The sequence below is a fragment of the Mirounga angustirostris genome, unplaced genomic scaffold (assembly GCF_029215605.1).
Source record: "Mirounga angustirostris isolate CCGP_5_RB_7025 unplaced genomic scaffold, mMirAng1.0.hap1 SCAF_8, whole genome shotgun sequence".
In the NCBI taxonomy this organism is placed as follows: Eukaryota; Metazoa; Chordata; class Mammalia; order Carnivora; family Phocidae; genus Mirounga; species Mirounga angustirostris.
Genome location: NW_026991716.1, coordinates 18,834,523 through 18,859,120, shown reverse-complemented (window position 1 = coordinate 18,859,120; position 24,598 = coordinate 18,834,523).

Genomic DNA, 24,598 nt, shown 5'->3' with positions numbered 1-24,598 from the left:
CATTATGCATCTTCTTTCTCTTTTTACCATTTTTAACTTAAAGTCTGTTTTGTCGGATATAAGTATAGCTACCCCTGCTTTTTTTAGTTGCCATTTGCTTGAAATGTCTTTTTCTATCCCTCACTGTCAGTCTATGTCTCTTTAAGTCTAAAGTGAATCTCTTGTGGACAGCAAATTGTTGGATCTTGTTTTTGTGTCCATTCGGCCACTCTATGCCTGTTTGTGGAGAATTTAATTCACTTAAGTTTAAAATAATTACTGGTAGCTAAGGACTTATTATTGCCATTTTGTTCATTGTTTTCTGGTTGTTTTTAGAGTCATCATTCCTTGTTTCTTATGTTGCTCTCTTTGTGTTTTGATGTCTTTTGGTATCAGTATGCTTTGACATCTTTATTGTATTCTTTTGTGTAAATACTACAGGATTTTCCTTTGTGGTTACCATGAGGCTTACATAAAACATCTTAACCTATAATACCCTATTTTAAACTGATACCAACTTAACTTCAATAGAATTCATAAACTTCACCCTTTTACTTTTCTTCCCTCTCACATTTTAGGTTATTTCTAGTACAGTTTACATGGTTTTTATATTGTGTAATTAATAACAGATTTTTGTAGTTATGGTCCATTTTACTATGTTCATTTTTAAACTTAAACTAGCGTTGTGAGTTATACACCATTATTACCATATTGCAAAATCTAACTATAAATCTAAATTTATCCTTACAAGTGATATTTATGCTACCCTTTTTATAGTTTTATGATGTTCATTAGCATTCTTCTACTTCTACTCAAAGAACTCCCTTTAACATTTCTTATAAGGCAGGCCTGGTGGAAATGAATTCTCTCAGCTTCTGTTTGTTTGGGACCTCCTTTTTTCTGAAGGACAGCTTTGCTGGGTATAGAATTCTTGGTTGATAATTATTTTCATTCAGTATTTTGAATATGTTAACTATTCCCTCCTGGGCTAATAAACTTCTGTTGAGAAATCTGCCCCAAGTCTTATGGTGTTCCCTTGTATGTAATTTCTCTCTTTTCTCTCTCTGCTCTTAACATTCTTTCTTTGTCTTGATTTTGACAATTTAATTATAATGTGCCTTGGTGTGATCTTATCTGAGTTCAATCTATTTAGGATTCTTTGGATTTCATGGATCTGGGTGTCCATTTCTCTTCCTAGGTTTGGGAAGTTTTTAACCATTATTGATTTAAATATACTTTCTGTCCCTTTCTCTTTCCTCCTTCCAGAAATGAAAATATTGTTTCTTTTCATTGTATCCTATAATTCCCATACCATAGGCTCTTAAAACTCTTTTTCATTCTTTTTATCCATTTTGCTCCTCTGACTGGATAATTTCAAGTGTCCTATCCTCTAAGTCCTGAATTCTTTTTTCTACTTGGTCAAGTCTACTTTTGAAACTTTATTGAAATCTCAGTTCAGTTATTTTATTTTCAACTCTAGGATTTCTGTTCTTTTTTTTTATGGTTTCCATTTCCTTGTCAAACTTCTCATTTTTTTCATGCATTATTTCGTAATTTTGTTTATTGTCTGCTGTGTTTTCTTGTAGTGCACTAAACTTCCTTAAGGAGATTATTCTGAATTCTTTGTTTCACATTTATTGATTTTCCTTTCATTAGAGTCAGTTATTGGAGCTTAATTAATTTCCTTTGGTGGTTTCATATTTACCTGATTTTTTGTGATCCTTGATTCCTTATGTTGGTATCTGCACGTTTGAATAACAGGTTTGCTCTTATAGACTTTATAGGTTTGCTTTGGCAGACAGTTCCTCATCAGTCAGCTCAGTTTCTGTTTCTGGGTCTATCTGCTGGCAATATCTTTGGGCAGGTTGGGCCTGCTATTATGGTCTATTTTGGGGTGGGGCAATTGTTTGAGCTCTGAGGACAGGGATGGTGGGTTGTGCCACTGGCTGAAAACACTTGGATAGGACTGCTGGATTGGTTCCCTACCCAAGTGAGGCTATAAGATGGGCTCAGTGGTTGCCTGGATTCTCTGGTCGGGCTTACTAGATGGTTGAGACTGGATACTATATTCAGTAGTAGATGGGGCTATGAAATAGCTTACCTGCCCTGGAGGGCAACAGGCTGCAGACTTGGTTCTGTAGATGAGCAAGGCTGTTGGTTGGGATTACTACTTGAGCACTACAGGTGAGAACATGGATTAGTATGCCATGGCCCATGTGCTGCTTGTTGCAAGACCTTCCCCCCTTTTCATCACAGTCAGATGCCCAGTGGTTGAACCCCACAGATTCCTATGCACCCCTGTGGTGCAAGATTAGAGTAGGGGTTCCCACAAAATGACCCACAATGCTGTGTGGGGGAGCTGGTTGTCCCTCCTGGGTTCTCTTTTCCTGATGGAGGAAGTGGAGGCACAGGGAAGACCCCTTGGCATGGTGCTGTGCTGGCCTTGGGGAGGGGTAATGCAGTCAACATGTAGCTGCTTTTCTTACCCTTCTGATGCAATCAGTCAGTCTTGGTCTCTGTGGTTGCCTCAGCTTCACTCCCATATTCTAGGATTCTCTGAGTGGTATTTTGTTCTTGAATAATTGTTAGCTGTTCTTGTGAGGGGACACAAAGTCAGTAATGACCTAGGTTGCCATCTTAGTGACATTACCTCTTCTTGTTAATTTTTTACTCCAGAATAAGTTCCCAGAAATGGAAATGAATAAAAGATATGGGCATTATTATAATTCTTAGTTCTTATTGACAAATTATATTAATCAGCTATTATATTATTCTACCTGAAATAAGTAAGGGTATTTATTGGATACTATAGTCTTTTAAATGTTTGCTAATTTAATGGGTGGCAAGTTATATCCTGTTTTATTTTAATTTGCCTATGATTCTTTGATTACTAAAGAGATTGGCAAATTTTTACCTGCAAGTGTAGTGGAAAAAAAAAAAAATCCATGAGCTGTGGAGTCAGATCACTTTAGTTCAATGCCTGAATCTGCCATTTACTAGATGATATATTGGGGATGTTACTTAACTTCTCTGTGGTTCTTTCTTGCTTTGTAAAATCTAAATATTTATGACACCTATGTCATGTGGATGTTCTGAATTTTAAATCAAATAATTTATATAAAGAACTTAGAATAGCACTTAGAACGTATAGATGGTCAATAGTTATTATTAGTAGTAGTTATATTTTTTAGTTGTAAATGATTTATTTGTGCTTTTTGTTTGTGTGCATTTGTTACTGAAAATTTAAACACTCATAATAATCAGAAGTCAAGGAGGCAAACAATGATTTAGATCTGTATAGTCCAATACTGTAACCATTAGTCACATATGACAAGTTAATTAAAATTAAATAAAATAAAAAATTAATTTCTTCAGCCATGCTAACCACATGTCAAGTGATAGTAGCCACATATGACTATTGGCTATTGTTGGAGAGTGCAGATTTAGAGAACATTTTCATCATCACAGAATGTTCTATGGACAGTGCTGATCTAGATGGTTCAGATTACTGAGATTAAAGTATCTTTCAAACCTTGAATTATCCAATAATTTACCTTAAATCCTTACTTCCCTGTGCTACTTTAGTTTTGTCATATGTTAAAAGTTCTGTTATTTGGGATTTTTAGATGTATTTCTTTAATTTCTTAAATTAACTGGTAATGACATAACAATGTCAATCACAAAGGCGTCAGAAATAGGAATTTACACTATATTTTTATAAGAAGAATCAAGGGAAACTGAAATGCTAGAAAAAATGTTTTATAAATTTTGTAGGCATTATAATAAAAACCAGACTATTTTTATCTATTAATTTTCCAAAAATAAACTACCTATAAGAATCTTTGTTTCTTAAAATGTTTAAAATCAGTTTCTTTATTATTTGTATATTCTGTATAATTATCAAATTATGGTTTCTCACATATAGCTAACCCATAAATAAGTTTACTGAGCAGCAATAAAATTGATATTGATTGATGTAATCTAACAGGTTACAAAAATGTTATTTTTAAATAACAACTGTATTTGCTAACGTACTTGAGGTAACAGGCCAGAAAGTACTACATAATAAATTGAGTAGAAATAATTTTAAAAATGATGAAAACAAACAAGAATAGTATACCTTATTTACAATTTTTGGTCTTCTAAGGTATTGATTCTTACTAGAATTCTTAGGGCTGAAAAATGGGTCATTTACCAATCAAAGAAAATTTAAGTACATTTGAAATGAAATTTTGACCTCTAACAGGGATTTTTGGAATCATATGGTGTCTGTATTATTAGATGTATATATATTAAGAAAAATAAAATATTAGTAGTAAAAGCAAAATACTATAAGGATTCCAAAGGCAAAGCTAATCAAGTCATTTGAGGGAATCAAAAAGTAATATACGGATAAGCTCACATTAGAAATGGACATTAAAGGATGGAGAACATTTTTTTTAATAAAATTTAAGAATATCAATTTAAGCTCATGACTTTTTATATACTTGAAGGAATGTAATCCATTTCAAATATGATCCTTTTTGGCTAATGGAAACACCATCTTTGGCCACTGGAGACACTTCATCTTGTTCCTGTGTCTTAGAACATGTCTCACGTAGTCTTTTATAGCTTCCTTGCTTTCCTAACAAGGTGTCCAAGCTTATCTTAAATATGTCTTGCCATAAGCTTAGAATCATCATAGGCAATATATATATATATATATATTTTAAATCTGAGATAGTGGGAAAAAGTTTTGGAAGGTAGAGGAAAGACAAAGGCATTATAAATGTTGATAGAGGAGTTGCTTCTGTAGGTCTACCCAAAGGAGTAGAGAGTGGGGTTTTGATTAAAGACAGCATGGTTGTGAGGAATTGGTTCTAAAAACTGTACGTGATGATGAATCATCTTATCATTATCTTTTAACATTTTTAAACAGATGGATGACTTGATCGTGATTGAATTTTAAGAAGGCAGATTTAAAGATAGTATGTTAGATGAGAAAAGACTGTAAAGAAATTAATTACAAGGTTATTACAACAAATAGAGTAAAAGTTCATGAAAACTGCAGTAGAATTGGGAAAGAAGTGAGAGATGTTTTAGAGGTAAAATCCACAATACTTAGTTACTGATTGAATATAGGAGTTTGGAAAAATTAGGAGTTAAAACATTAATGAAATCTGGAGCCTGGAAACATAGTCTTTCAACAGGTATAGGAAAGCCAGGAAGAACAATTGGACTTGTGAGAACCTTAACATTGGGGACATATCAAGATAAATAGGTATATAAATATAAATGTCCAGAAGGCAATTGGAAACCTAAGTCTAAAGCTGAAGAGAGAAAAGAGGGAGAGATTTGGCAGTCTTTGTTATTGAGAGCACAATAAATCCATTGAAGGAGGTATTAATTTAAGAGATTGCACAAAGAGAGAAAAACATGGCTTAATAGAGAATCTTGCATAGTCCTTGTAATTTAAAGAGAATGAAGACTATAAGGAATTGTTGAAGGGGGCAAAGAAAAAGACTTCATAGAGTCAGGAAGAATGATGATAATTTGGTAGCATGCAAACTCAGAAATGAGGCGTTCTCAAGAAGGAGGCAGTACTCAATTGAAAGATTAAATAGAAGAGGAATTGGGAAAAAGTCATTTTATTTTGCACTTGTGTACTCATCAACCCAGTGAAAGGTGCAATGTAAGTGAAATATCTTTCAAACATGAGGATGACCAGGGATGGGTGGTACTTGGGTTAAGAGCTAAGAGGTTGAAGTCTGGAAATCTGTAGAGCCAGATAAAACCTGAGAGATGATGTATCTGGAATGGTTTATCATAAAAAAGCTAGGAATGAGGCATGAGCAACAGCCAAAGGCTAGTTCCAGGATACCAACAGATGATCAAGAGCCACAGACAAGGTAGCTATGTGCAGATTCCCAAGGCCAAGAGAAGTTAGGCTAACAAATGTCAGAACTGAGACACATTACTGCCAGATGGCATGACTGGAAATTCTTTAGTTGTCTTTTTGTGTCACTTCTCAATGGGAGCTTTGGATCATCAGCACCATACTGGAAGTGGTGGAGAAGAAGTCTGCACTAAGTGAGAGGATAAGACAAGAGAGACTTAGCAGGATTGAGTATTTCTGCAAGAAGTGAAGGAAAAGAAGAGATAGTGACTTCAGGATGTAAATAGGATTAAGGAAAGGCTTTTTTTTAATGAGTTTAGAGGAATGTTAAACATGTTTATAAGCAGAGGAAAAGGATTCTGGAAAACAGGGGTGATATGAAAATGCAAACAGGAGAAAATAAGTTTGGAAAGAGAGACAGGCAAAAGCAACCTAGCAAACCGAAAAATATAACCCCAAACAATTTAATTTTCCAAAAATTGGACACTATTTTCTAAGTTCTAAGATGCTATGGTGTTTATTATGCCTAGAATCTGATTTATGAGTAAATTCAAAGTTTATTTTGGTTGAATGGACCGACAACAGTTTCAGATTTCAGGTGAAATACAGCCAGGTTATTTTTTTTTTAATAAACAATGTGATTTTATTAAGGGCACTTAAATTTTTATTAAAATAAAATTAACATACAAAGTTATATTGGTTTCAGATGTACAACATATTGACTTGACAATTCTATACATCACTCAATGCTCACTATAAGTGTAGTCAACATCTGTGACCATACATTATTTACAATAATATTGACTATATTCCCTATGCTGTACTTTTCATCTTTGTGAGTTATTTATTTTATAACTGGAAGTTTGTACCTCTTAAATCCCTTTATCTGTATTACCCATTTCCCCCCGCCACATCCCCTCTGGCAACCATCAGTTTGTTTTCTATACTTAAGAGTCTGTTTTTTGTTTGTTCATTTGTTTTGTTTTTCATATCCACATATAAGTGAAATAATATGATATTTGCCTTTCTCTGATTTATTTCTGTTACTATTATACCCTTTAGGCCCATCCATGTTGTCTCAAATGGCAAGATCTCATTCTTTTTATGGCTGAGTAATATTCCATTGTAAAAATATACCACATCTTTAACCATTCTTCTATTGATGGACACTTGTGTTCCTTCCATATCTTGTTATTGTAAATAAAGCTGCAATAAAATAGAAGTGCATATATCTTTTCAAATTAGTGTTTTCATTTTCTTCGGTTAAATACCCAGTAGTGACATTACTAGGTCATACAGTATTTTTTAAAAATGTTTTGAGGAACCTTCATAGTGTTTTCCACAGAAAGATTTTTACTGACAAAGATATCATCCCTTGTTTTGTAGTCTTAGGAGAAGGACTCTGGGCTGATTTGACTATGGTGATGGTTGCTTTGCAATGAGCCAGCCATACTGTCTTATTCAATTTCCCTATAGACAATGGGCATGACCTTTTTTGTACAGTTGCTAGAAACATTTTTACACCTTGTGGCCATGGAAGAGAATAAAGGGAACTGTTCTTGTGAGAAACTGAAAATGTCAACTCATCTCAGGAGCAGAATGCTTTATCCACCAAGTTCTTTTTTGTTGGGAAGTGGGAAGACACACTTTCATGATCACATTTTCACGACTCTTAAATATATCAACCAAAGTCATTATTTAGTGGGTCCACAATTCCCAATTTCACTAATTAATTAAGTGTTATACTCATTTATTTGAATCATATATTCCATAGGGAACTTCACAGACCATTCCTTCTTGACACTGGATTTTAACTTAACCATCTGAGAAATGACTGTCTCCAATTAGATTGAAATATTTACCTATCCAGTTAGAGTGCATAGTTCATTTGACAGGAATGCAAATGCTGGAAAATATTTTCATGAGCAAAATTATCTCTTTTTTCCCCTTAAATTCAACATCCCATATACTGTATGTTTCTGTTCTGAGTTTGTGAGGGGGAAAAAAATCTATTTTATTTGTTTTTCCACTGGCTCAATTATAAGTGTTCCAAGAGAATCCTGGTATCAAAAATTACTCATTGGAAAGACAACAGTTGTATAAATTTTCTCTAGCAGGTATATAAAATCCATTGAGGAAGGTGTTGACCTCAGATACCTTTTAAACTATCTAGTAATCTATAGGAGCTCACAAAGGATATAAATGTAGAAACTTGAATGGAGCTGTCTTCTTCTCCCACTCACTTCTCTTATTTCTTTTCAGTCAGTTTGAGCTGAAGCAGCTAGTGGGGTTAATTCCTTGACTGTTCTGTCAAACGTTAGGTCCCAGTACACAGACTTGTGTATATATGAACAACTGTTTTTTAATAACCTGCCAAGAAGCTATAATCTTCCATTGCAGTCCCCCTGGGATTTAATTAGAATGGTTTTCCACAGCCTGACATGTTTATGGGGCATAGGTAAAGAGACAGTTCATAAAACTGTCAATTTTCTGAGAAATTAAAGAAAAATTGGGCTGCTTGGTGCTTTGGCAATTCTGTGCTGCTGATACTAACATTGCAAGCAATGAAATCAAAGGAAACATAACAAGATACTGATGCATTAGATATGGGTGGGTTAAAAATAATGTACAAGGGCATTTATCAATTTGAATGCATAAAGAGGCAAGTGGAGAAAGCAAAACATAAACTGGAATAGCCTGACTTTAGCGTGTTTGGGAACAAGGAGGTAAACAGTGAACAACAGTTTATTTGCATCCATTTATTTGCATCCATCCAAGATTTATAATTTTGTTTAATTGAAATGATCAAGAAATGAATTCTTGAGAATATTAGAGGCTTCTTAGGGAAATGGTAATGTGATGAGCAGTGTTTTGATTTGAGGATTCTTCATTTAAACTATCTTTCCCTCTATTGGTAAAAAATTATTAATGTAACATAGACTCCAGATTGAGAATCAAGTCTGTAGAAACAAATGAAACAAAGGTACCCTGGTCAAGCCTCTTTTCACACTCTGACATCATACTGCCTAAAAAAACCCCAACAACAGCAAGAGTATGAAATAATGGAATAAGCACAAAATATGTAGTTCTAGAATAAGAGGAAATCCAGCATTGAGTGCTGTCAAAATGGCCATGGTGTAACAATAATCACCCCATATGTGTTAAAACCCCCACCCATCCTAGAAAATCACTGGCAGGGGTCTTCTGAAGACAGTGGCATCCTGAATGCTATCACTCAGAACAGAGCTGGACTGGTAAAAGGCAGAGCTTGGAACCTGGATATCTCCATGGCATTCTGACCTAGTTCCTGGAGAGCTCATTCCTACCATCTGGTAGTCCAGTTCATGTCCTAGGAGTTTTATTTATGCATCTATCTACTAATTTATTGATTTAGTGCTATTTTCCAAGCATTGTGCAAGGGATTTGGGGTTCACAATGAACTAGACACAGTCTTGTTCATACAATGGAAGGTCATAGGCTTTGGAGTGAGATGGACTTGTATTCAAGATTCTTACTCTGCCACTTACTGGCTATATGACCTTGGTTATTCCTTCACCTCTATGCTACTCAGTTTACACCAGGAAAAATGAGGGAAATGCTACTTATCTTAAGGTTGGATAGATACTTTAAAAATATTAGTTTTATCTTCTTTTCTTGTTCCTCAAGACCGCCTAAATTAATGGGAGATGTAGAAACAATAAGGACATAAAATAAGATTATAGTATTAATTAATAAGTGCTTAACAAAGCTGTACATTGGTCTCATAGAGGAATAAAGGGTGGGTTCTGCCTTGGGTGTTGGGGAAGATTTTGTAAAGGAGGTAATATTTGAATAGCATTAAAAAAAGTTTTCCAAATGGAGACTAAGGAGAAGGAAGTTGATGGTAGTCAAGGGAACATAAGCCATCCAATGTTCTTGAAACATAGTGTGTGCACATGCATGCCTGTGTGTGTACTCGTATGTGCTCGTATACATGTGCAGGTGAGGTTGGGGAAGCGGTAGACAGAGAAGCACCAGGAGCTGAAGATAGGTAGTGTCCCAAGGATAAAAGCTCTTTTGCACTAACACTTTATTCTACTAGAATGAAAATCCACTGAGGAATCTTAATAAAGTTAGAAGAAAAGATTTGCATAGTTTCACTATTGATTCAGCATTTCTATATGATGAAAATAGTTTAGTTCTGAGCCATTTCAATGATGTGTTGATGCCATTGAATTTGTAGGCAAAGCAAAACCAAACCAAACCGAACCAAAACACAACAACAAAAGAAAAAAACACTGTTAATTTCACCTATGAGAAGCACATAGATAGCATGGTGAAAGATGTAAAACTAAGGAGGGGATTTAATTAAGCCCCAATGTTACTTCCTATGACAGAACCCCATTGAGTTGTTGAGAGGAAAAATTGGGGGAAGGGGGAAGCTTGTTGAAAAATACATACTATAGCAGAACATGGTCTTGATTTAAAAGAAATTAGGAATTTATCCCAAATCAGGGACAGCACGCATTGATAAGTTTCATTTCATAGCATTTTCTAGCAACAACACTTCTGTATGATTTCACAAATCAAGAGGCCTGCCAACACTGAAATTGTCTCCAGATTTAAATGCTTATAATTAAGGTCTATGTAGAACCATAATTAATGCAATGTTATACTTGCAATTTTTAAATGATAATAATAGTTTGGTGTGCTGTACCTTCTTCAGTGTAAGCATCTAAAAATGATTCATGATCACTAACTAATTAAAATTCTTAACAGCATCTCAAGGATAAGCTAAATGGGTTATTCAGAACTTAAAGCTCAGTGTAAAGTAAGTTTAGTCTTCATTTGAAACAACTGGAAAATAAGTGATGGGGAGGGGGGGGCATCAAATATGTTGAGCTGGGGTTGATTGATAGTCACCAATTTTATATGTGATTTCCAGCAAGCATGCCAGAGCACAGTTGTGCTGATCCTGAAGGATGAATGATCTCACAGAATAGTGACTCTGAATCTTAGATGTTGTTAGGATGTCACCTACTGCATATGAAAAATAATCAGGCCCTTTTAAATGAAGTGTTTTGGACTCAATAGGTGATAAGAAGGTAGTGGTGAAAACATGTTTGGTTATGATTCCTGAACAAAGCAGAGCTTGGTTTTGAGCAGACAGCTCTATTATCTGACTATTCTACAAGTGACTCATTTGCTGTTCTAAGTTATATCGTATTTTATTATCATATTGTAATAGTTGGCCAAAAAAAAAAAGGAATTAGGTTTGTAATGTTTATAACTTACTCTGGTGCACAGATAATGTAGATGCATATGTTCAAAGTATATTGCTATTCTGCGTTCATTTCAAACAAATGTACTCTCCCCTCCAAAAAATTATTTAGCTTCTTAGAATTATTTAAGAATAGGTGCAGACCTGTTGAAAGTTTTTTTAAGATTTATTTATTTATTTGAGAGAGAGAGAGAGAGAGAGTGCACGCACATGTGCACATGGGGTTGGGGGGAGGGGCAGAGAGAGAGGGAGAGAGGGAGAATCTCAGGCAGACCCCCTGCTGAGCCTGGAGCCTGATGCAGGGCTCAATCCCATGAGATCATGACCTGAGCCAAAACCAAGAATTGGAAGCTCAATCGACAGAACCACCCAGGTGCCCCAAACCTATTGAAAGTTGTAAATTGGTTATATCTTTTAATTTGTTTTGAAAAAAAAAAAATAGTTCCAAAGCACAGTTTTTGCTTACTCCTATGTATGCTTCTGATCCAAGATATTATTACAGGATATGTATGCATTTTTCATTGCTTTGTATTATTTTCAAGCATATGATTGCAGAAAGTTGATATTGGGTGTAACAATAGAATATCTCAAATCTTGAAATTGAGAGTGGAATTTACCATCTATGCAATAAATGACCCTATTCTTATTATTCTGCAGCCATAATACACAAATTAGGTAAGTGTTTTTATTACAGTAAAATTATTTAAATTAGTTTAGTATATAATAAGTATGTATAAGTATCCCAATTAATTTACTTGGCTGGTTTCACACATTTTCTTTCTTCTCTTTCTCCATTTATAACCTTTCTATTTCTCTTTCCCACAGAGTACTGCATTTATTTTTATTATATACTCTGTACATAATATAATAATAAATGTTTCCCTCTGTATTTTTTTTTGATTCCTTTCTTCCAAGGTTTCAAAATTATTATTGTTACTTTTAGGAAAATTGGAAGCAGTCATTAGATACAGATTATGTGTGATTTGTCTTTTATAAACCACAAACCATCAGAGGGAGAACATGTTAGCAGCCTGGGACATTGTGGCTTTCTTTTTGCCATTTTTTTTTCATGTCTTGTGTCTTTATCATTTTTTTAATGTTAATAAACCACTAATTGGTTCTTACCTTTCATAGAATAAAACTAACTAAATAACTGATGTCTCTCTCTCCAAGTACATAGTGAAAATGAAGAAAGAATGCTTATAGGCAGAAACAGAATAAAATAGAAAAGGATAAGAGTCAAGGAGAGATGTGCTAAAGGTCACCAAAGTAATATAGAATTCATTCAGATCAAAGAAAGTTGGGAGTTATTTGACAGTGTTTAATATGAAGCAGCTGCACTGGGAAGTCTTCTGTAATAATTTATCCTTCTTTTGACTTGCAGAGCACTGAGCTGTCCCCAAAGAATTCAGATCATTGAATGTGGCCACCTTTTCTGATTTCCTTCATCTATTCAATTCAGGAGATGTGATACAATGTGATGTGTCAGTGTATGTATGATGGAAATGTCAGTCTTTATAAGTACTCAGCTCCAGGATCCTGGGGTGAAGTGCTACAAAACGCATCTTTGGTGGAGCAGAAATAATGTTGCCTTTCCTGCACTTCCCACAGCTACAGTAGATGGAAAGAAATGAATTCAGAATTCTCTAGTTGGTCAGGCCATCTTCTCTGTGAGCTTTGCCTTAGGCATCTTGGATTTTGCCGCATGAGAGCTATATTTCATTTGTTCTCAGATGCTTGCAGCTAAAGGGCCACATTTTAGGGCTGAAATCTCTGCCTCACAACCAACCTTACCAGCTTCGACTACCCATAAAAAGAAATCCATCAGACTTTGCTAGAATTTATGGCAAGAATGGTCTTCCGTTTCATGAGTTTCCAATGATGTGAAGCCTGGCTTTATCAACTATCCCAGTAAAGTAATAAATTCAAGTCATTATCTGATAGTAAACAAAAATCATGGACAGGTCAGTGGAGGAACTCTCAATCACCAAAAGATGATTCTCAGATAGTATTTGTGAGAACTTTTACTAGATATTGTGAGAAGCAGGAAACAAAATGCTGTAGTTTACAGCGAAAACAATCACTGGTCTTCAAATTCATTATTACCAGAAAGTCTGAAATTCAAAGAGGTAGGAGCTCTATTCTCTGTCATTGACATTGGAGAGTCCAACATGGTAGAGTGGAATAAAGGGGGTTGCGGATCATCTGGTCCAGCCCCATCCCCTTGTTTACCTCACACAGAGGTTAAGTGAATTGCCTCCCTACAAGGCCTTCAAGCTTCCAACATTCCCTCTTTCTCCCCAGAAAATACGTGTCTGTGTCAGCGTCCTCACATATTCTTCTTTTCTTTTCTCCCAAGAAAGAGGTATAAAGGGCAAGGCTAGTCCTCCTGCTGAGCCCCAGCCACATCCTCTCCTATTCAGTCTGGGGTCTTCCTCCAACAATGACCTTTTCTCCTTTCTTAACCTTTCTCCTACTTCCCATCTAAGGAAATAATATTGCCCTCCATTCAAACCTTCTATCAGCTTTGTGATTTTTGGAAAATGGTTTTTAACATTTTATTATGGAAAATTTCATATATACACCAAAACAGAATTAAAAAAAAAAAATTGGCCCTGTTTATGCAGCACTCAACTTCAGCAATCACCAACTTATGGCCCAATCTTGCTTCATCTCTACTTCCATCATTGCCTCCCTGTCAGATTGTTTTAAAACAAATCCTAGATATTATGTTGTCTCTAGTATTTATTAGTGAAATAAAAAGACTCTTTCATTAAACATGACAACAGGGGTGCCTGGGTGGCTTGGTCGGTTAAGCATCTGACTTTGGTTTCGGCTCAGGTCATGATCTCAGGGTGGTGAGATTGAGCCCCATGTCAGGCTCCAAACTCAGTGGGGAGTCTGATGGAGATTCTCTCTCTCTTCCTCCCCTTCCCCTACTCCCTGTCCCTCCTCCCACTCTTGCATGCACGCATTCTCTCTCTCTCTCAAATAAATAAATCAAATAAATAAAAAAAACCATAATAACAATGTCATTATGGCACTTCAGGATGAACAATTATGCTTTAATAACCATCAGATATCTAGTTAGTGCTCAGATTTTCTGAATTGTCTCAGATAGTTTCTAAAGAGTGAGTCAAGACTCAAATAAAATTACTATTTGCAATTAGTTGTATCTCTTAAGCATCTTCCTTCTCACAGTCTCTCTTGCTGTCTCTCCCTGTCTCTCCCTACCTGTCTGTCTCTCTCTCTGCAGTTAATTTGTTGAAAAATCTGTATCATTTGTTATGTTGAGGTTCACTAAAGTCTGGATTTTGCTAATTGTGTCCTGTAATGACATTATAGCAGGTTCTGAACACTATGCTTCTTACAAATTGGTATTTGAATCTAGAGTCTTGATGAGATTCAGGTTTTATATTTTTTAGTAAGAAACATCTTTTAGATAGTGTTCTATTCTTCAATTAGGAGGTGATAAAATCTGGTTGTCTCTCGTGGGATATTGGCGCCAGTTGACCAGGTCCAATGTCATACCTCTGGGGGCAGCGCAGTGGAAGTCACCTATTCTAGGGTGTGAGCAATAAGAGGTACATTGCCTATAGTAATGTGCATCCTAAAGAGGACTTAAAAGCAACAATAAAATTAAAGCTAGCATATTTTTTATTTATTACAAAAGCTGCCAATTATAAGTCATGTCTCTGGAAAAAATCTGTTGGACCAAGTTCTAAACAATTGCTGTGGTTACTGTTGACTTTGAATGATATATATGTAAGCTTCAAATTAACACATTTTTATTACCTATCCTTTAATAAACATTTTCTTCTACATGGACGTTAGTTCAGAGAAGTCCAGTTTCACAGTTGGTCTTGCCACGTGGTACCCAGTTAAATGTTTTCATTTGAAGAATGAGGATTTGGATTCATTAGAGCTTGCTTTGGGTGAAATCTGTGCCTCCAATTCTTGTGGGGCTGCATGGTCTTGTGTTAATGAGAAATCAATAATAATATCACAGTCATTGTAAAGAGGAATACACAAAATGGGTTACTTCAATTCTCAAGTGGAAATTTTGAGTGACCACTGGAAGTTATTTATTCTTAAATTTTAAAAGGCTGAAATAGAATGTGAATTGCAGGCATAATACTTTTGTTTGGTATGTGTAAATTTTAGTTCGTATGTGAAATTTTACTGCACTTGATTGAAATGCTTAACATTGAATTTCTTCTTTTTATATCTTAGTTGTTTTAAAACCAAAGAACATGTTTGTATAGGAAGGCAAGATTAACACTTGATTCTTTCTCTTTATTTACTAGTTTTTAAAAAAATGAATTGGTACTTTATCATCCTCGAAAGGTAAGCTATTAGGTTTTTTTTTTTTTTGGTCATCATAAACTCATTGATTTAAAGATATTTGATGTGTTTTGCAACAGATTAAATCATTGCAACCAGATTGCAATTATTATCCTTCTGGATATCTCAAATGCCCATCTTTGGCTAGTGTGGGAATCTCTTCAAGAGCTCTGAGTCCTTTTGCTATAACCTTAAAGTCTGATTGCTTTCCTGCTTTGGTGTGATGAGATGCTTCAGACTCATTTTGTACATTTCTTTTTCCAGGCTTTGCATCAGTCATTTCTCCAAGAAAAACTGGTTTATTTTTGTATGAAATAGTGTTAAGATTCTGTAATGATACTTATTGCTAGGATGTTGGTAATGGTTTCTAAGCACTTGCAGTAGATAGCATTAGATCAAAAAAAAAAAAAGTAAAATGCTCAATAAGTTCATACTGTTATTTCCATCAAGACTCCAGGATTTTTACTTTCCTTCATCAATAATACATGTCCAACTCAGGATGGAAATATAGTTTTCACAAATGCCAACATAAACACTGATTTGCTTTATTACATAATTGCTGCACAATAGCCTCGGAATAATACCACCAAAACTACCACCCACACTACGATTAATGAAAACAAAGTTTATTTCATAATTACTTTTGTCCATGGGGCCTTTTCTACCAGCATATGCAGTCATATTAGTGTGTTTACAAGTTCCTTAAAAATTTCCCCTTTTTCTAATTATATCAGCTTGATGCTTATTTAGATTCATTTGCTTCACTTGGCTTTAGATTAAGGGTTGCTTTTTAACATTTAATTTTGGTTTTTGATTATGTAAACTATTTACAAGTTTCCAAAATAAATTCTCCAGAGCAAGCTATCTTCAAAGAGGTCTAGCTTCTGCTCCTGATTCTCTCTACCTCTCTACTTTAGGTGTGTTAAAAAAAAAAATTTTTGGTTTAGGGCGCGTGGGTGGCTCAGTCGGTTAAGCATCTACCTTTGGTTCAGCTCATGATCCCAGGGTCCGGGGATCGAGCCCCACCTTGGGCTCCCTGCTCAGCGGGGTCCCTGCTTCTCCCTCTCCCGCTCCCCCTGCTTTTGCTCTCTCTCTCTCTGTCAAATAAATAAATATAACCTTAAAAAATTATGGTTTATCTTTCCATTTTTAATCTAAGCAAATGTTGGCTTATGCTTCCATTTTTAATATTTACAAGTATAAACAACAGCATATCATGTATACTTTCCTACACCTTGGGAATATTTTTTAAAGTCTCAGTGTATAAGATCATAGTTAATATAAGGGTAATGATCCCTACTAGGAGAGTTTCAGAAGGTATTAAATGAAGTAATACTTATGAAGTGCTCACTACATGTAGTAAGCACATGTTAATTGTTGGTTTTCCCTTCTCTCTGAACTCCATCAATCCAGATCCTCCTTACACCTAAAGGATCTCCCCCATGAAGCCTGCTCTGCCTCCTACCTACAAATTTTGGGCAAAGGCCAATCAAATTCTTCAACTTCAGTCTTTCTTACTAATGATTCCTCTTACAATCAATGAGAAATAAACAAATATCCCTCAAAGCCTAATTAAGAACAAAAAATATATTAAATTCATCTTAGAGTGATTTTTAATTCATTGTAATTTCCCTGAATATGTATATGTACAAATTGAGTAAAATATCTTTGAACATTAGACCTCATTTTTAATCTAAAGTATTCCAAAGAGCAGGGATTCCAACTGGTGCTTTTTAAACTTACCAAGTCGAAAAAGTCCAAATGGGGCTTTGAGCTATTCCATGGGTGAATCATTGTGCGATGGGAAGGACTTATTCATTTATGTAGTTTGGTCCATAAATTCTTCCAAACCATAGACTAGGTAGAGGGACAGATAATATATATTTTTTACATGTCTTAGTGACTGTGACTGAGAACAACTAACTTTTAATGAGTTTGCCTCCTGCGGGTGCCTGGGTGGTTCAGTTGGTTAAGCATCCAACTCTTGATTTCAGGGTCGTGAGTTCAAGTCCCATGTTAGGCTCCACACTGGACATAGAGCCTACTTAAAAAAAAATAAATATAATGAGTCTACCTCCTTCTGGGTAGAAGTAGTAAGACTCTGCTCTGCTCAGTTCTTTCACACAGCTCAGGTGAACACTTCATATTATACCTACTCACCATCTGATAGCCCACCACTCTACAAAGCTACACTGGAGTACAACTCTAGGCCAAGATATGTCTGTCCTTGGCAATGACAACAGTCTGATTGCTCAGTGGGTACCATCATTGCTCCAGAGGGCATGGTATGATGACATTAAGCTAAGCTTCATATACTTCACATCCAAGTAGCTCTGAGAAGGCAATAAATTTGTCAACACATTTAATGCTTGTAGGAGACAGGACTAGGTATGTGATACTCGGCAAGCTACCCAAGCTACACTGTGACCCTCAGCAACTCATTTTATCTCTCTGAGATTTAATATTCCTGTCTACAAAATGCAGACATTGTGGGGTGCCTGGGTGGCTCAGTCAGTTAAGCATCTGACTCTTGATTTTGGCTCAGGACATGATCTCAGGGTTGTGAGATTGAGCCCCACTTTGAGCTCATGTGCTTGGTGTGGAGTCTGCTTGAGATTCTCTCTCTCCCTCTCCCTCTGTCCTTCTGTCCTCTCCCTCTCTCTCTCTCTCAAAAACAACAACAACAACAAAATGCAGTTGTTGTACAAGGTAAGTAAAATTTCTTCCTGCTCTGAAATTCTAGGACTCCTGGTTGAGCATGCACCTAATTCACATCAGTTAATGATCATATTGGTGTAAATGTCACATAATCTTCATTTTGTCACTTTCATTTCAATTTATAAGTCTTTTTGCATTTGGAAAGGAACTTGAAGTGTATGTGTGGGCTGAAATTTATATTATTTTAGCTGAGTGTGTTAGAGAGAAAGAGACTATAAAAGCCATTAAGAAGGAGGTAAATGTGAGTGGAAAGATTGGATTTTGTTGGTTTGAATGATGAATTTGAATACTTTGGCGCTTTTAAATAGTCAGACCCATGAAGTTCCTTTTTTACATGGGAACACTGAAATTTTCTGAAATCACATGGAAACCATTGTATAAAAAGGTAAAAACTTTAAAAATTTTTTTGAGCACTTACATGCTGGATGTATTCAAATAAATTCTCTCCTTTAAACCTTACGCAGATTCTGTGTTGTGTATTACTGTCCCTGTCTATAACCTGAGATCAGATATGTTAATTGTTTTGCCTCCAAATCACTGAGCATATAAAAGACATAGAGAGAATCTGAACTTGATAAGGCCGTTATGAGTTAATATACTTAAAGAGCATAGGGGAGTCCTCAGCATCTAGTATGCACTATGACTGTGACATATTCTCCTTCATCTTCTTTTTGTTATTATGGACCCAAAGTCTGTTATTGTTTTTTAAGGATTTTATTTATTTATTTGACACAGAGAGAGAGACAGAGAGGGAAAGAACGTGCATGAACAGTGGGGAGGAGCAAGGAGAGAGGGAGAAGCAGGCTCCCTGCTAAGCAGGGAGCCCAATGCAAGATTGGATCCCAGGACCCCAGGATCATGACCCGAGCCAAAGGGAGATACTTAACCGATGGAGCCACCCAGGTGCCACAAAGTCTGTTATTTTAACCTGGTGAGAGACAGTTTAGTGATCTCACATTTCAATACACAAACTGTTGTTATCTACGTGTGTGATTGAGGGCAAACTATTTTATCTACTTAATCTCTGTGACTTAGATTATTTTTTCTTTTTTTTTACTTACGAATTAAGCATAAATAAAGTTTTTTATGAAGATTAAATGAGCTTATATATACAAAGTCTTAGAACAACACTGGGCATATGAAACACACAACAATTAAAAATATTTCTATTAATATATTTCTTTTTTTCTTACATTGATTTTGCAGGAATAATTCTTCAACTGCTACCATTCATAGTGTTATAAATAAGATAAGTAGTATAATAGAGACTAATTAGGAAAATAGAAGACACTGCTAATACTCATTCGTCAAATTTTGTGATATGGGTACAAAATTACTTCTCTTTTTTTTTTAAGATTTTATTTATTTATTCATGAGAGACAGAGAGAGAGAGAGAGGCAGAGGGAGAAGCAGGCTCCCAAGGAGCAGAGAGCCCGATGCGGGACTCGATCCCAGGACCCTGGGATCATGACCTGAGCTGAAGGCAGATGCTTAACCATCTGAGCCACCCAGGTGCCCCAAAATGACTTCTTTTGATGTCTTTATGACTTAGAAGGTTAAGTCAGCTTATGTCCATTCTTATCACTGCTTTTTAAAAGTAATTCTTCTGAAAGCTACTTATGGTACTGGGGAAAAAGCAAATTCTAAAACAAGGTCTACTTTTTTTTTTAGCAAATGTCTATCTCCCTACTTTGAAATGAGGAAACACATAGTTGAAATGTGATTATTTTATCCCTTCATCCATCCCTCCATCCATTTGTTCAATCATTCCTTCAGCAATCATCAGGATTGCTCCACGTAGGGAAAAGAAAATCAGTCTTGGAATCACACATCTAATACTGAAGTGACATTCTGTCTCTTGCTGGCTGTGTGATATTGGAAAATTTACTTAATCCCTCTGAGCCTCAATATTCCCAAGTAAACTATCAGATTAATAACACCTTCCTTTATGCTGGCTGACCAATCCACCAATGTATGGAAGGCAACAGATTTATTCTCCTCCCAGAATAATGTGTCAGCATAGCCAACACAAATTTTGCCTGCATCACTGTTTAGCTCTGTGTGGATTCGGCATCTGATTCATCCTGCCTAGAGTAGGAGCATCACAGAATATAGAGCTGGAAAAGGACTTAGACCTCATCCTGTCCAACTTCCTTATTTAATAGATGAGAACATTTTGGTCCAGAGAGGGTAAAAGAGACTTGCCTTGAAATCAAATCTGCTCAATTGCAATGCATTATATTGTTTACCCCTTTATCCTTTCCTACTTATTTCACAATAAAAATGAGTACCTTTACTTATTTATCTTTAGAAAATCCCCTGTCCTTGACATTCAATATTCAAGAAAGCTATATTTTTTTCTAATCCACTTTTTTTTCTTATATCTTGGGTTGAAAATATCCCATTTTTACAAATAAGTCAATAAATTTAAAGAAATACCAATCTAAGTCTTCAAAATATACTCTGTGGAACTTTATAAGTAAATTATAAAGATTATATGGAGGAAAGTGAACATAGGACTAGGCATGAATAATTTTAAAAGAGAAATGAGGCAGAACTTTTTCTACAGATATCAATATACAATATAAAATGACAGTAAACAAAATTATGTGGTTTTTGGTATGGAAACGGAATAATAGATCAATAGAACAGATTAGATTCCAGAAGGATACTATGACTGTGAAAGAGGCATCTTAAACAGTGGGAATATCATTTAACAAATGATATTGGGATAACTGGATACATATGTGGATAAAGATTTAGAACCCTACCTTGTAGTTGTGCACAATCTATAAAAAATAATAGCCAATATACCATTAAAAGATAAAGAATAAAGGAAAAAATTGGCCCTATACATAAATAATGAATATTGCAACCCAATGTGCACATAAAAGAGTGTATCTGGTGTGTGTGTGTGTGTGTGTGTGTGTGTGTAATGTCAAGGAATGAAATCATCAGAGTGCTGCTGGTTGTTATACGAAAACAATGAGTCATGGATCACTACATCAAAAACTAATGATGTATTGTGTGGTGACTAACATAACATAATAAAATAAAATAAAATAAAATAAATAATAAAAAATCATCAGAGTGAAGGTTAAGAGGTTAGTGGTTAGGAGAAGCTTTTACTTTTTATTCTCTATGTGTCTGTATTTTTACTATTTAACATTTTCCTATCATTTCTTGTAATTCTAAAAGAAATAGTCCAAAGTACAAAAAAAAAACCAAACAAACAAAAAAAAACCTCATTCAAATGGCACATTTTCTAAAAATTTTTGGCAAATTTTATGTGTGTGTGCATGCAATGTGTAAACCAAATTATATTTTAAATTAAGTAAAGGAACTATTAGTTTTTGGAAAGTTAGAGTACTTACTTTCAGAAAAGTGAAAAACATCCCTTAATCTCTCTAGTTCCTAGGTTTAGGATTTGGCACATCTGGCTTTCTTTAATCGCGCTTATTTCTATTTGCGCTTGATACCTGGGTGACCTGATGTAGATTAACCATGTCATGCTGACTTCGGAAAGATGAGGTCTGTTCTAGACTCTGTTACCTGCTTCTGCTTAAGCTTTTGTTAAAGTTTTCTGTAGCTGAAACAGAGTTTGAAGACTAGAAGACCAGTGATTTCCATGTGACCCAGTGGAGCATGGAATAATGAAGTTCTGGTGTATAAATATATTTGCTTTCTGTCCTGTATTTGGGTAAACTGGTATGGGTAAATAACAAGGTTAGGTTAAGTAAATACAATAATTAAAAATAATAAAAAATACATGTGGGAGACTTTTTTTTTTAAAGATTTTATTTATTTGAGAGAGAGCGCACGCACGCACACGCACGCACACACACACACACACACACACACCCGAGTGGGGGATGGGCAGAAGGAGAGGGAGAAGCAGACTCCCCGCTGAGCAGGGAGCCCAACTCGGGGTTTGATTGATCCCAGGACCCCAGGATCATGACCTGAGCTGAAGTTAGAGGCTTAATCAACTTAGCCAACCAGATGACCCTGGGAGACTCTTTTTAATACTTACTATGTATGAAGTCAGTCCTCACATGGCACTATTAGGTTTTTCTACTCATGAGCAAACTACAGCACAGAGATGTTAGTGACTTGCCCAAATTCACAGATCTGGTGAGTATCAGCACCAGGATTGCAGCCCAGGCCACCCCAATCCTGAGTCTGTTCTCTAATGACAGCCAATAATGCAGTGAATGTTCTTGCATATGTTTTCTTTCGTCCACATGGGCAAGGTTCCCTAGGTGTGGAAGTCTTGGTCCTAGGCAGTACCATCTGCAACTTTCCTAGATATTTCCAATTACTCCACATTTCTTTCCTAACACTTTGAAACAACTGTCAGTATTGAGCATGAAAGGGTACATCATTGTGTTTTTATTTTTCATCCACTTACAACTTGAGAGGTTGAAATGTTTCTATTAAGTTTCCTATAAGTTTGTAAGATTTTATTTTTATATCTGAATACTAAGCCATATATTTCATATAAAGATTCACAAGCTCTTTGTTCTGTTCCTTTGGTCTATTTCCCTAGGCCTGAGCCAATAGACATTGTCATAGTTACATGGGCTTTTTAAAACGTTTTTCTCCTCTCCCTCTTTTTCTTCCTCCTTCTCTTTCTGCTGAAACATCTTGTATCACATAGGACAAATCTGTCAACACTTTCTACCTCAAAATAGAATTGACCATTGATGGCCTTTTTGCTCTTTCATATAAACATGAAGATTAAGTTATCAAATTCCAGAAAATAAATTGGGTATGTGGATGAATTTGAGAGAATGGATATGCTAGGTCTGTCCATCCTGCACTTTCTTTCTTTTTTAAGTTTATTTATTTATTTCAGAGAGAGAGAGAGAGAGATTGAACCCAAGTGGGGGGGTGGGGAGGAGCACCCCGCTGAGCAGGGAGCCCAATGTGAGGCTCCATCCCAGGACCCTGAGATCATGATCTGAGCTGAAGACAGACACTTAACTGACTGAGCCACCCAGGCACCCTCAGCCTGCACTTTCTGAATATGTTGGAAGCTCTAACTAAATTAATTGCTGAACTTAAAAGTTAATGAATTTTACTGTTTTTTCTATAGCTGATTGCCAAAAGGAATTAAATTGTTTTTTTCTTTTAAAGATTTATTTATTTGAGAGAGAGAGAGAAAGAGAGAGAAAGCATGCATGAGTAGGGGAGTGGAGAGAGAGAATCCCAAACAGACGCCAAGCTGAGCGTGGAGCCTGACAGGGGGCTCGATCCAACAACCCATGAGATCATGACCTGAGCTGAAACCAAGAGTTGGATGCTTAACCCGCTGAGCCGCTTAGGCGCCCCAGGAATTAAAAACTTCTAAAGTAACTACTTATGGGCACAGCCTCTGTCAGATGTCAAGTGCTGGGGCTAATGTTTTAGAAAACTTATTATTGTTTTAATAAATACTGAGGTCTTTATATATTGTTTTTAATTGATACTATTATTTCTAGTTCTCTGGTAGAATATATATATATTTTAGAAACTAGAGAGCCACATTTGAACATTGATGACCACCATTTTTTTATGCAAGACCAGGTGCTTGGGATTATCTAATAATTTATTGGGCACTGATCGTAATCCTTTGGGTGATGCAAAGGCAAGTTTCTGCTAGCTGGAGTCAGGTGTTGCAATGCATATTTCAAGCACTTGTTGGTGTTGAATGATTCCAATTTAGTGATTAGGACTTCACTTTGGTGTATATATTTTAATCTTAATTTTAATATTTTACCCTTAATCTCAATTATAATACATAACCCAAATTTATCAACTAGATATCATCTCAAATCAACAGGCTGAAAAATCAGATGAAAATTTCTGCAGGAATTTATATAGCTTGAAACAAAATTATGAGACTTGATTTTTTTTTTTCTTTAGACTTACAAACACACTGCTTTTTTGGAAGAGCCAAGGTGACCATACACATTTCAGTTACTTAGATTATAGATATTAACACCCTTATTAAAATTCATCTTGGGCCATGACTTACAGAAACAGGTTCTATCACATGCCAAGTCCTGTGTTTGCCATTTCATATCAATTACCTGATTTGTTTTTCTAAGCAATCTTATAGATTAGGTACTTATCTCCGATTCATGAAGAAACTAAGGCTTAAAAGACTTTCCTAAGGTGTTGTAACCAGAAGCAACAACATTGGGTTTCAAATGCAGTTCTATTAAAAGCACGTCCGCATTATTTCCTATCATCCCATTTGTCCTTCCATTGGCTGGGAACTGAATGATAAAATAACAACAAAGATGAATGTCAGTCAGGTGCTGAGTCTTGAATTAAATACTAACAACTCTTAAAATTTGAAAGAGCCCTTTCCTTTTGACAGTCACTGATGGTCCAACTCAATGCTTATTATTCTGCTAATTTTGTTACTTAATTTC